The following is a 12624-nucleotide window of genomic DNA, read 5'->3' as shown; positions in this document are numbered from 1 at the left end:
AATAGCAATTTTAAGAATCCACAATAAAATGACTTTAGCCTTCGATGGAAATTGAAATAGACATTGAGAGCATATGTCTTCAGGGTTGACGGTGTGAATGTGTTTGTGTGTCTCTGATTGTGTCAGTTTAATGTTTAGCTTTTTGTGTTAGTTTAAGCCCCAGGACTCAGGCCATATTCAGTCATTTCATTTCAATGCCTAATAACATAAGGCAAGTACAGAACAGCACTGCATACTAATGAATCGAACACACACACACACACACACACACACAAATCCTATTAAAGGGCCTGTTGGCACAAACATTATTTTAAGGGTTGGGAATAACAATGGTCATTATAGAGTGGAAGGACATTTTGCACACATGGACATACATGCGCACACACAAACGGTGTATATATATAAAATTATCATGGCCTAGTGAGGATACATAGTCTATAATAGTCAGGTGACAGACAGTGATTAATTGATACATCAACACTGTGTGTGTTCACGCATGTGTGTGTGTGTGTGTGTTAAGGTCAGTACATGGTCTTTTAATTGAATTCTTGTATTTCTGTCTGAAGGATAATGGAGAGCGCAGCAGAGCAGACAGGAAAGCATTGTTCTCAGCCTTTCAGTGTCTGGGCGTTTATGTATCCTTATATCTGCCTGTCTCTGATCTATTCTCCAATCCCCTCTCCTGGGTGGAGATTGAAATTATTACCAGAACATTACTTGTAAGCTTTAAACATGTCCTACTGCATGTCCATGTATGCATACAAGCAGTTAACCAAACAACTAAATGAAATGTCAAACTGGTTTCAGTGCATATAGTGTTGACTGGAAATGTCGAACTCATTTTGCATTGTAAGCCACATAAGCCACTTTTCCATTAGTACCTACTCAGATCGACTCGCCACGGATCGCCACAACTTAACTCAGATCGACTGGTTTTTCATTACAACCCAGTACTACCTTGTATGCGTGCTTGTCATCATAGCAATGCATCTGCGCGTCCCATGACATAATTAATATGCAACAGGGACGCTATACAACAAAGGTGGACATCAAAGCGACAATATACCAGCTGTTCGATCTGTGGCTTTTGGCCCAACTCGGGAAACACAAAAATGGTGGTTTAGATTTTCGTGAGTGAGAGGCTCCCATGACTCATTGAATGACTCTATTGACCAGCCAATTGGTGGCCTGCAGTCTGATGACATCACATTTTAGTACCTGCTTCTATCCCTTGGAACCCCGGGCAAGTAGGTACTAAAAAAGTATCCAGTACCAGGTACTATTACCAAATGGAAAACCCTAAAAGTCCGTGGCAAAAAATGCTGAGTCGATCTAAGTAGGCACTAATGGAAAAGGTGCTTTACAGCCCATTTTGATCTTAAGTGAGTAGAACCAGTGAAACTCCCCTTTCTGTCAGAGTAAAGAAATTTAAATACACATTTAATACCTGAGATATAATATAAAAGAAGACAAGTGCAATTTCAACACTATATATTAGTTTTTCTGTATGATAAAGAAATGCTGCCGTAACAAATGAAGGACAACCAAAGAGTGAGAAAGATGCTCAAAGAATAACCATGACTCTCTGGGCACAAATTCTAAGAAATAAATGTATAAAATTATAGAATTTCTTGTAGCTCATTGCCCAGATTTTTTTTCTTTAACTGTTTCTATGACAGCTATTAAAAGAGAGAATAGCTTTTATGTCATTTCTTTATTAACTACTTAATTATTTTTGTGTAGTATGAATGGCCACGGGGGAGGTCAGCAATTATTAATATCTATGTTTTCCAATTCCTTTGAGTTTTATATATGTTAATGTTAATATTAATATATTAATATTTTAATATATGTTAATTTCACAATTCCCTTGCAAATGCAATGTTATGTTATCCATTTGTGTTTTGCTCCAGGATCAAAAAGATAAATTAACTGTACATGTCAGTGCCATACATGAGTGAAGCAAAAAAAAGGAAGCAGGCCTGGCAAAACAAAAATGCTCATAGGGTGGGTTTTTGCTGATAAAGAATAACTGATGAAACACTGATAACTTCAAATTAAAAGGAAAGTGTACCCAAGGTGGTGCAGTTTCATAAGTATTCTGTTAAATCAACTTAAAAAGATACTGTACATGTAGCTTTAGGGACCAGGCAACCATGGACATGTCTGCTTATTGATGTATAGAAAAATCATCACATTTATGAAATGGTCAGTCTGAGACACTTAGACACCCCAAGGAAAGAAGTAATGAATCGCTTTGGAAAAAAAGAAGATGATTGATTTTCCTTTGTATGCGTTTTGCTTTTGCTTGAGTTCACTATTGATTATTATGTCACATCATAAAGATCAAAGGAAATGACAGAAGGAAACAATGGCAAGGATAGAAAATGAAAAAGAGACTACTGTTTACCTTTCAGCAAACACTGAGACTGAGGTAACGTGATGCTGTCATGGACAGCTGATATACAGTGTGTGTCTGCTGCAACATAATTGGATTCCCATTTTCCAAACAAATGTTTGGCTTCTATGGCACAATGTAATTAACTTTATGGTATTTAGCTCATTTGCACCAATCATAGGAACGATAAAGTCAAATTTTACCTAAGAGCTTAATAAGTTAATTTCCAACTGAATGCTTTATAAGTGAAATTACTTACTTCGCTTGGGTCTTTTATTAGCATAGAAACTCTCAAGTGGCTACGTAGCCCTGTGCAAAAAACAATGTATAAGTAGGTGGAATAATGTACCATAACTATTTATTCATTATTGTAGCACAAGAATGATTTGGTCCTTAGAAGTCTGCTCCTGTAACAGAAAATACAGTCATTGTGAAAATAAAGTAACACCTCTTTAAATTCTTAGGTTTTAGGTATTAGGACATAACTGTTGTTCAGAAGCAACTTTGCAAACCTAGGCCATGTAGCTATCTTGTTTTTTTAGAGAGAAGAAGCTTTGTACTCTAATTCCTTCGAAACAAGCCATACTTTTTCAGTGTTTATCTAACTGTAATGTCATGAAATTTCACATTTAATATGCTAAACAAAACCTATAGAATCTGAGTTGTAGCTCTTGCGTTACTTTCATTTTCTGTGAGCACGGCATCTCTGATCTTGCTGTGAATTTGCCAGGATTTTGCTAAGCCTTCTCAGATTGATGGGCAGCAGTGATCACTGCTTTATGTCTCTCCTCCATGTCATTTTGTCAACACACAGCCAAATACCCCAGACCAACATCAAAACTGCAAACATTTCTGATGTTAGAGAAGAAGTCACCCTGATGATCAATAAATCTAGTTTCACACCTCTTAGCTATTTACCCTTATTTACCTTAGAACTGAAACATGGTCTGCTTCTTTTTCACCAAACTGAAAATGGTACACCAAAAGCAGAGATATAAAGCGATGTGAGTATGGTTATGGTATTTATGTGGATTCATGGTCTCTGTTACAATTCTTAATTTCCAGTATACTTTGTACTAGAGTTTTCCCTGCTTGCTCCTTATTTCTGTGTCCCTCGTTGACTTAGTGACTTGTTTTTATAGTTATAGTATTGTAGTTACTTCCTGATTTTGAAGGTTAGATATTTATGCAGATTTTGTATTTCCACTTTCTTACTCTTTCCCTTTTTCATGCCCTTGTTGTTGTCTTTATTTAGTCCATCTATACTTTGTGTGTGTGTGTGTGTGTGTGTGTGTGTGTGTGTGTGTGTGTGTGGCGCACATCGTTGTTTGATCTTTTATTTCTCCACTTAGTTCCTGTGCATTTGGTTTGTTTAGTGTTTTCCAACTTAGTCGTTTTCCTGTCAGCACTGTGCAGTAGTTCACAGCTTTTTTGATTCACTGACTGCCAACTTGTTTTTTTTGAGGCCTTTTTGTTCATCTTATGAACCTGCTATGAAAATTAATGATCCAAAACATTAAGACCACTGACTGTAGTTATACAGTGAATTATGATGATTGTCTCAAAATGTAGTGCATGCGAGATCTTGAAATCAATGTGAGTCTAATGATTATGGCCAGATGATTGGCTCAGAGCACCCCAACTACCCCTGCAGTGCCAAGTGTAATGGTGCAATCTAGTCTGCGGTGATGGGTGCATCTAGCAACAGTGCTAACTCAAAGTCTAAGCATTCATGTGAAATTCACTAAGCATCACAGCATGGCCTCTTTCAACAGAACAATGTGTCCTACCACACTGCACACAGTGTCCTCAGTAGAAGGAAACGGTGGCTTGGCCTCCAAATTCCACAGATCTCAGCTCAATGGAACGATTGCAACAGAAATTTACACATCTTTGTCTTCAGTAATTTCACCAAACCCCAATTGAAGCTGAGTGTCTGGAGTAGACCAGTTGCAAGACGACTAAGGATGACTAAATAAAGAAAATTTCAATCACTCTCTACACACAAACACTATAACTCTACTCTAGAGGAAAGCTGTTAGGGGCCAAGCACTGTTTTATATGTTGTACTATTCAAGCCATGCTGTAGTGAAATGGGTTTATGCAACTGGATTGTGACTGAGGAATCCAAAATAAAGAAAAGAACCTTTATAATAAAATTCCTTAAAAAGAAGTAACAGACAGAAAAACAATTTAGAAAATCCATATTTCATTTTATTGGAACTGCTAGTATCCTGGTGACCACAAATTATTGAGTAGGAGCTATTTTTATGACATAAGGAGGAAAATATTAGGCAGACGGTCAAAATGTTTTGGCTTATTAGTGTATGTTAAAAGAAGGAAAAGAGGAAATACTACAGACACAGAAGCCCTAACTAAACACAGAGGAAATTCAAATTAGGCAATGCTGAGCCAAGTGAGAACACACTTCTAAGATTTTGTCTAGAAATGATGTTGGAGACAGGAGTGCAAACAGAAACAGCATCCCTGCTTTGGGAGTCTTAGTTCCCGTGTCCTACTGTTTCTGTTATGTGACATACTAAAGGGAACAATTCTTCTGTCGTCCCACATCAGGGTGGACTAGTGATATGTTCAGCGTTCAAACTGAATGACTCATAATAGTAGAGCTTTAATGAGAAAAACATGCTTCTTCCTGCCTACATGGTTCAGTGCTGAACTCCAAAGAGATGGTGGATGGCTATGGGATTCCATCAAGGCAGTGTTTTCTCACCATATGTCGCATACCTATAAAAAAGTTTCCCGAAATGCACAAGTTGTCTTGCTTTATCAATGACAAGCACACAGGTAAAACTATCACAAGCTCCTGTGGGAGGAATTGATAGAGCAAAGACAGTGTTTCCACAAAGGCATTATGCTTTTCAAAAAGTCCATTTGTGGCGTAGGTGAACCACCGGTTTGAGGATACTAACTCAAAGGAAATGTTGCTGTAGAGATCACCTGATGTCATTTCAGAGATAGAAACAACATCAGGGCAAACACAGAAATGGAAAAGAAATGCTCTACACAAGACAAAAAAAAATCCAGCCAAAACAGAAATCTGGTGTTCTTGTCCTGATAGCGGAGGGGGGAGTATTTCAAAGCTTCAAAATCTCTAGATAAGATACCATTTGATGCAGAGGCCAGTTCAGCAAGCAGAAACGCACCGAAAAATAACTTTTCCTTTTAATTCTTTGTCTTTGCTTGTTCCCTTTGCCAATCATCTAAATCTGATTTCCCTCTGACATCCCCTTTTCTGTTTCTCTCTTCATCTCTTGCTCGCCTTTTGTCTCCCTCTCTTTAATCTGTATGTATTGCCAGCCACTGTCTCCATTCCTTCTCCAGGGGCAGTGGGCCAGCTCTGTGGCTGATCATAGTGATCCCTCCCTGAGGAATAGTCTGTCTGACACCTGGGTGACTGGCCTGGAGGTAGAGTCTGTCTGTGTGTGTCTGTGTGTGTCTGTATATGTCTGTGTCAAGGGGCTAATGGGCAGCTTGAGGGGATTACCAGCTTAGCCACTGGGATTACTGGAACTTCATGCACACACACACACACACACACACACACATACAGACACACACACACGCACAGACAAAACAGTCATGTTTTCTGAAGCCATTACACTGACTTCCATCTATTTCCTGGAAATCTAACCTTAACCATACGTACTACTGTACCTTCCTTATCAGGCTAAACTGATTTACCATATGAGATACTATATGATACTCCCCGTCCCTTCTCCATAGTAAAGACACATCCCAACATCTAAGTCCCAAAACATGAGTAAGACTCGAGCACATAAACAGAAAAGACGTGCACGCACATGTGTGACCAAGCACTCAAGCTCACAAAACAGTCAATATTATCAGGCAGGCTGACTTGTTTCATAGCCTTGGTTCTCATCGGTTTGCCATCCAAATCAAACAAAGTTAAGAGGACTGAACCATGACCAAGGCAAAATGGGTTTCACCAGGACCTTGAACAGCTCAACAGGTTTAGCACAGAATAAAAATCAATTTATTTTGAGTTTGAGTTGTCCATGGCCAGTATCAGTCTCATGGATGGAATAAACTAATGCAATAATGACAAAAAGTCTGTCGCTCTAAAGTATAGTGGTTACCACCTTTGCCTAACATGCATAAAATCCATGGTCTCAGACACAAGATTTAGGATTTAAGTGGCTGAGTATCCAACTTAAAAATCTGCCAAATCAAACATGTGGATCCGTCTACTGTGGACACCCCTTGTGTAAAAGGGAGCAGCTGAAAAAATGAGGAAAAATAAGCCAAATCTGTAAAATTTAGACATACAATAAACCCATACAGCACAAATGCATTTATTATGTTGCCACTGCTGAGAAAGCTTCCAAAAAAGACTTCCAAGTAAACACATTTGCATTGCTCTGAGTATTGAAACACTCACATTTGCATTGTCAGGCAAACATGTTTTTACAGTGCTGATCGTATTTAAAGACTCCTATGACCTTTTATGGCTGCAAGTTCTAATTGTTCTTCTTTCACGTAACTGATCAAACTGTCAAGAAAAGGCAACCTGACATCAGGCTATAGAAATGTAAAGTTCAGTACACAAAGTATGCAATAGACACACATTACTCACTTACATTATTCTATCAGTTATTTCAATCATTCAGGTATGCATATCGATCCACGTTTCTATTTGTTCGGTCACCCTTTTAGGACGTTAAGATTTAAAGGCTCTGGTAAGAGTTGTGGTGGATATGTTTTTGTTAATGTTTTAAATTAATTATAATTTTAATAAGCTCTACAATAAACTGAACCACATGTGAATAAGCACACAGGTCACTGATCTGGCAGTTTCTGAAGTATTGCCCTCATCAAGCACTGGCAGGTAGCCTTGTTAGTATATAAATGTAGTTATTGTAATGAAGATTTTATTGCACATGACTGATGAAACCGCACCTATTTTCTCTCATAAGACCGAACACACCATTCAGAAAAGGACGGGGAGGAATCAATTAACACCAACCCCTGGTGTAATAAACGCACACAGACATAATCTCAACAGACTACAGTGTCCACAGGATGACACAAAGAACAGGAGCTCCAAAGACTCAAGAGAGCTCAATCACCAGGGGATTTGACTCCTGAATATTGTATTGCACTGTTAACGTTACTGTAATGATTCTAATTATAATATGTGCCAGACTGAGCTGAAAGAACAGAGCTGGTTATCAGTGCCGAATTAATGACATTTATTGGAAGAATTGAGAGAGAAACAGATTAGGTGGGGAGTGGTGGAGTCGAATTGTGAAAGGAGAGAGACACAGAGGACAGTTTAGAAACAGATATTAAGTAAAAGACAGATGAAGTAGTGAATTACATCTATTCAATAAAAGGCAGGCTTAAGACAGAGACAGATTGTGATAATGAGAAAAGATAGAAGTGAAGGTGTATCAAGAGAGGAGTTCGGAGACACAGACAGTCACTGATATGAAGTAGAAATGAGAAATGCTTGGAATTATATCAATTTTAAGTAAAAACATACTGATTGTTGAGGTAAATTATAGCTTAATGTGTATTTTAATGGACTTGGGACACCCTTCTTTCCCAGAGTTTCCTTTGTATAACAGTAACTTTTGTCATGTAAAACTATAAAAAAAAAACCTTTTTCAATCATACTTTGCAAAAATAAATGAGAGAAATTAACAAAAAAGTAAGAGGCACAGATGTAAACATGCAGTGATGTAATTGCTTCAAGCAGATATGTTTCTGATTTCTGAAATCTGTGTAACTTTCAATGAAAGGATCCCTCGATGAAGCACAAACGCACTCACATCACAAAGTGTTTTCCTGCACATTGTGCAAGGCCCACCAATTATGCACAAATCAAAACAAGGCCACACAATAGTTTTGCTCAAGTTTTCTTGCAGTGATTGTTTACCCCAAATTGGCTACCTGATGGACACCCACAGTGCCAAAATGTTGTTTACTGCAGTAAAAGTTGGAACAGTTTTCCAGAAAAGGTTTATTTGTTTTGTTGCAGGTTTTGGTTTGTCTAAAGAGACTCTCGCTGTTGAGACTGTGGCTATTATTCCTATGTGTTCATTTAGAAGAATACAGAAGAATTTCTTCTGCACAAAATCCCTTTAGTATTGCATGTTTGCCACTACAGCCTCCTGTAGTGACCATACAGAGGTCCTGCTGTGTTCTTGTTTAAGTTAGTTTTTCATGTTTAAATCCTCAACAATCTCTGTCAAACAGCAGGCTGGCAACAATGAACCAATTCAAATTTTCAGGCAACAAAAAGTGGCATACACAAGGGCATGCAGGGAAAACAACCTTGGCAAAAAAAGACATGCTAAGAAAAAGACTTCCTTTTCTGTTCCTTCCTGTCTTTTTAACCTGAGCAAAGCTATTTGGATCTTCTAACACACACACACACACACACACACACACACACACACACACACACACACACACACACACACACACACCTCTTACCCCCTACAGGGCAGAACTGATGCAGGAAGAGATGAAATACCACTACCTCAGGGATAAACACACCTCACAAAACCTCTCACTCACTCACACGCTAAAGCACACGCACACACATGTACCTGTGCATCTACATATACACTTCTCGCTGTCTTCCCCCAAAAACGTGAACTCGGTTTTGCTCAGGAATATTGTCCCGACATCAAAGGCCATATTTGTTTATTTTCACACCAATCACACATTGCTGTTTCCCATGGCCCTTGTGTTTGTTTGCCTTCCGCGCCTGTGTGCAGCAGGTGCATGTCTTGCTGTATGGCTGTGTATTTACGTTGCCTGTGTACGTTTACTTTGTGGCAGCGATCATGTGTCTCTCAGTTTCCGTGGATGTGTCCTGTGTGTGTGTAGGGAGTGGGTGGGTGTGACTTAGCCAGGTGTAAAATTGGTGCTGTAAAGGATTGAAGATACAAACTGGGTCAGAGTAGGAATAGGAAGCAGGGAATAAAGTAGCCAGTATATGGCAACCCTAAACGGGTAAAAATAGAGTTAACAGACACATCCAAGCTTTTCCTCTCGTAACATTTTTTTTTCTCTGAGTGTGTGTGTGTGTGTTAGTAATGTGGCTCCAAGCATACATCACATTACATCACAGATTTATGTATATATTTTGCAATGTCAAGATCAGTTCTTGCTCAAGAAATGAGATCAAATATATTTGGGAGTTACGTGATCAGATGACCATCATAATAAAAACATTTTTTTTGTGCTCTGTATTCAGGCTACAGCACTGCTACTAGTTAATCTGCTGCATGTCTGCATTTGTATGTGCCAAGGTACACTAACATGAGCAAAATAAGGCAACAGTGGGAAGGAAAAACTTCCTTTTAACAGGAAGAAACCTCCAGCGGAACCAGGCTCAGGGAGGAGTGTCCATCTGGGTGAGGGGAGGAAGACAGGACAAAGAGACACTGTGGAAGTGAGTCAGAGATTAAACATGCAACGATAAGAGAAATACTATATATAAGGAAAAAACAGTGCACTCTCTCTTGGCAAGCTCTCTTGCATTTTCTTTAAATCTCAGGAATAATTCACCTGGTTCTTTGAAGGACATTTAAAGCTCTTCTTTGGATGTTGGCTGCCTTTTGTTCTGTTCTCTGTCAAGATGATCCCACAGTGCTTTAATAATGTTAAGGCCTGTTAGTGTTCCATTTAGTACTTTTCTACTCAGGTATAGTTTTACTGCATTTGGCATGTGTGTGGGATCATTGTGTGGCTGAAAAATGAAGCTACTGTGGTGTGTTGAGTGTAGATATAACACTGGTTCATCCCTTGAGCTAAGTGGCTTTTTTATGCTTGAGTGATTCATAGGTCAGTGTTAAATGGCTTAACAAACAAACAAAAAAACCTAAAAATGGTCAGCAGTAAGTCCAAGGTCTGGACTGAAAATGAGTAAAAATTTGGCTTCAATAATAAAACGAATGACACTTATTACACAACCTCCTTCCCGTTTTTTATTTCAGAGCAAGACAGTCAGTAACCTGGGTTACCAGGTCATTAATTACCACCAGAGGAAAAATTACACATTTACTAAATTCAAAATGAAAGTCTTCTTTCTCTCAATTTGAAATTTTCAATTAAAAATTACAAATGTGAAACATTTTTCCAAGTGTTTTTAGAAATTTGAAATCCAGTGTAATAAGGGTTAAATGAGAATGCAAAAAACTAATGGTAACGCATACGTGACTTTGATCAGAAATGTTATAGATTCAAGCTCCATAAAGACTATTAATATTTTCAAGCTGTTGCTGATAGTCTGCCACTGAATCTGTCTGATATCACAAATACTATGTTTAGGTTTCCTCCTGTGGCTTTTATTGTTGAAATGCATCTGCACAAACCTAGTTTACTTGAGTAAATGGCTTGAAAACAGATTTGCTTGCACACAACAAATCTAGCCACAGGATGAAATGGACAGACTGACAGATTGCACTGATCAAATATTCATGCAGTGACCTGCTACAACCCCACATTTCTTTTTTCATTTTGTGAACATGACTGTGCACTTACTCGATGGAAAACACAATTGTATCTGCATTTTGCACATGTAAAGCTACCATGGTATCTGAACCAGCACAAAAGTCCAAGCGAGTTGAATGAAAGCCACTAAGTCATCTGTCAGGATCCTACAGATAAAATATACACACATCAACAGTTTTGCCTGGACATTCGGATGAAGAAAGGATAACACGAAGAGGGGGGAAAATCAAACAAGAATTCATGTATAATGTATACGTTTACATTAAATCTGAGTAACTGTAAGAACCATGTAGTCACACCACAGCGATCAAATCCTAAATCTGGTAATTTCGCATTTTAATCCTGAAAGTCTGGTGACGAAAACCCCTTACTGTGTCTTCCATCATTTAATACTTGTATTTTATCCATCTATCCATGCATGGCCAAAAACTCTCAGATGCTCTCTTGGCGCTCACACATGATTAATTTTCAGACAGCTGGTAAAGTCTCTGAAGTCCCAGTCACGTCTTCTACTCCAACAGTTTATGTGCCACCTGATACCTTACCATGGTTTCAATTCAATTCAATTCAATTCAAAAAAAATATTCAGTCACAGAAAGCTGGCCATTTCATTTCAAACTTGTGACCCAGTATCCAAAGCTATGCACTGTGGGAAAACCGGTATACAAATATTGTGCTAACCCACGTCCTCAATGACAGAGATGTTAACAACATGCACCATGGGTGGCCACTGCCCTGTCTGTGCACTGCACTGTCCAGTGCTTCAAATGTATTGTTCAGCTGAGCAGATTCAAAGGGAAGCATTTGGAAGGAATGTTGAGCATGACCCATGTTGCTCTTGATGATGACCCACTGCTCTTAGTTGCATTAAGTAAAGCAGATTTTTGACTTTGGTTTATTTGATTATCTGGCCCAGAAAGTCTGAAAACCAAGGGTATTTGGCATGAACTGCATGTTGCATGAATAATTGGAGTAATGTGTTGTTCATGCAGCATTCCTTGAAAGAAATCAAAACACAGAGAAACATGTTAAAGTACTGTTTCCACTGACTGCCCATGAAGTTGTAGGTAGTCATGTAAAAAACAAAAAAGAAAACAAACAAAAAAACCCTCAAACCTTTTTTTCAGAGAAATAACATGATTCATAGTGTATTAGAAAACATCTCAGTTTCTCTACCAGAAAAAGACTATATGGACGAAAGTACAGTGACACCTACACCTCAGCACTCAGCGACCCCACTGTACATTTACATGGTCTGTAACTTTATGGCTGAGTTGCTGTGTTTCCTAAATGGTTTTGCTTTGCAATAATACTACTTCACTTTGTCGAGACACTGTGGATCATTTGTCAATTAGAGTATTTTTTTTTAAATAAGATATGCAGAAATTCCAGCCTGAAAGCCTGATTTGAGCCAGTTACTAATCGCATAAAAATGTATTGAATGTGCTCGTCACAGTGTGTGATCCCCAGATGTTTCCTGGCTTATATGAACTCCATTCATCATATCTATTTGTTGCGCCAAGATCAAGAAGAGAACAGGCAGGTGAGACCATCCCAAAGTTCAAAACCCAGTTTATCACAGTCAATAATTGTAACTTCCAGCTAGAGTCAATAAATAATCGACTGGGGCAGAGGGGAACTGTTATTTCAAAGTTGCACTGGGGCTTTTTTTTTATCATGCAGAAATCAGGGAAGGTGACCTTTACTCACTGATGGCA

At 38.5% G+C, this 12624-nt stretch overlaps 1 protein-coding gene across 6 annotated transcripts in view; it reads right to left on the bottom strand.

The window, feature by feature from the left end:
• csmd3b (CUB and Sushi multiple domains 3b) overlaps window positions 1-12624 on the bottom strand; it is a 382687-nt gene that overhangs the window by 278045 nt on the left and 92018 nt on the right. The gene's annotated exons all lie outside the window — the stretch shown is intronic.

The sequence above is a fragment of the Neolamprologus multifasciatus genome, chromosome 22, assembly GCF_963576455.1.
Source record: "Neolamprologus multifasciatus chromosome 22, fNeoMul1.2, whole genome shotgun sequence".
NCBI lineage: Eukaryota > Metazoa > Chordata > Actinopteri > Cichliformes > Cichlidae > Neolamprologus > Neolamprologus multifasciatus.
The sequence above is the reverse complement of the archived record's forward strand: the minus strand, read 5'-3'. Positions and strand labels throughout refer to the sequence as shown.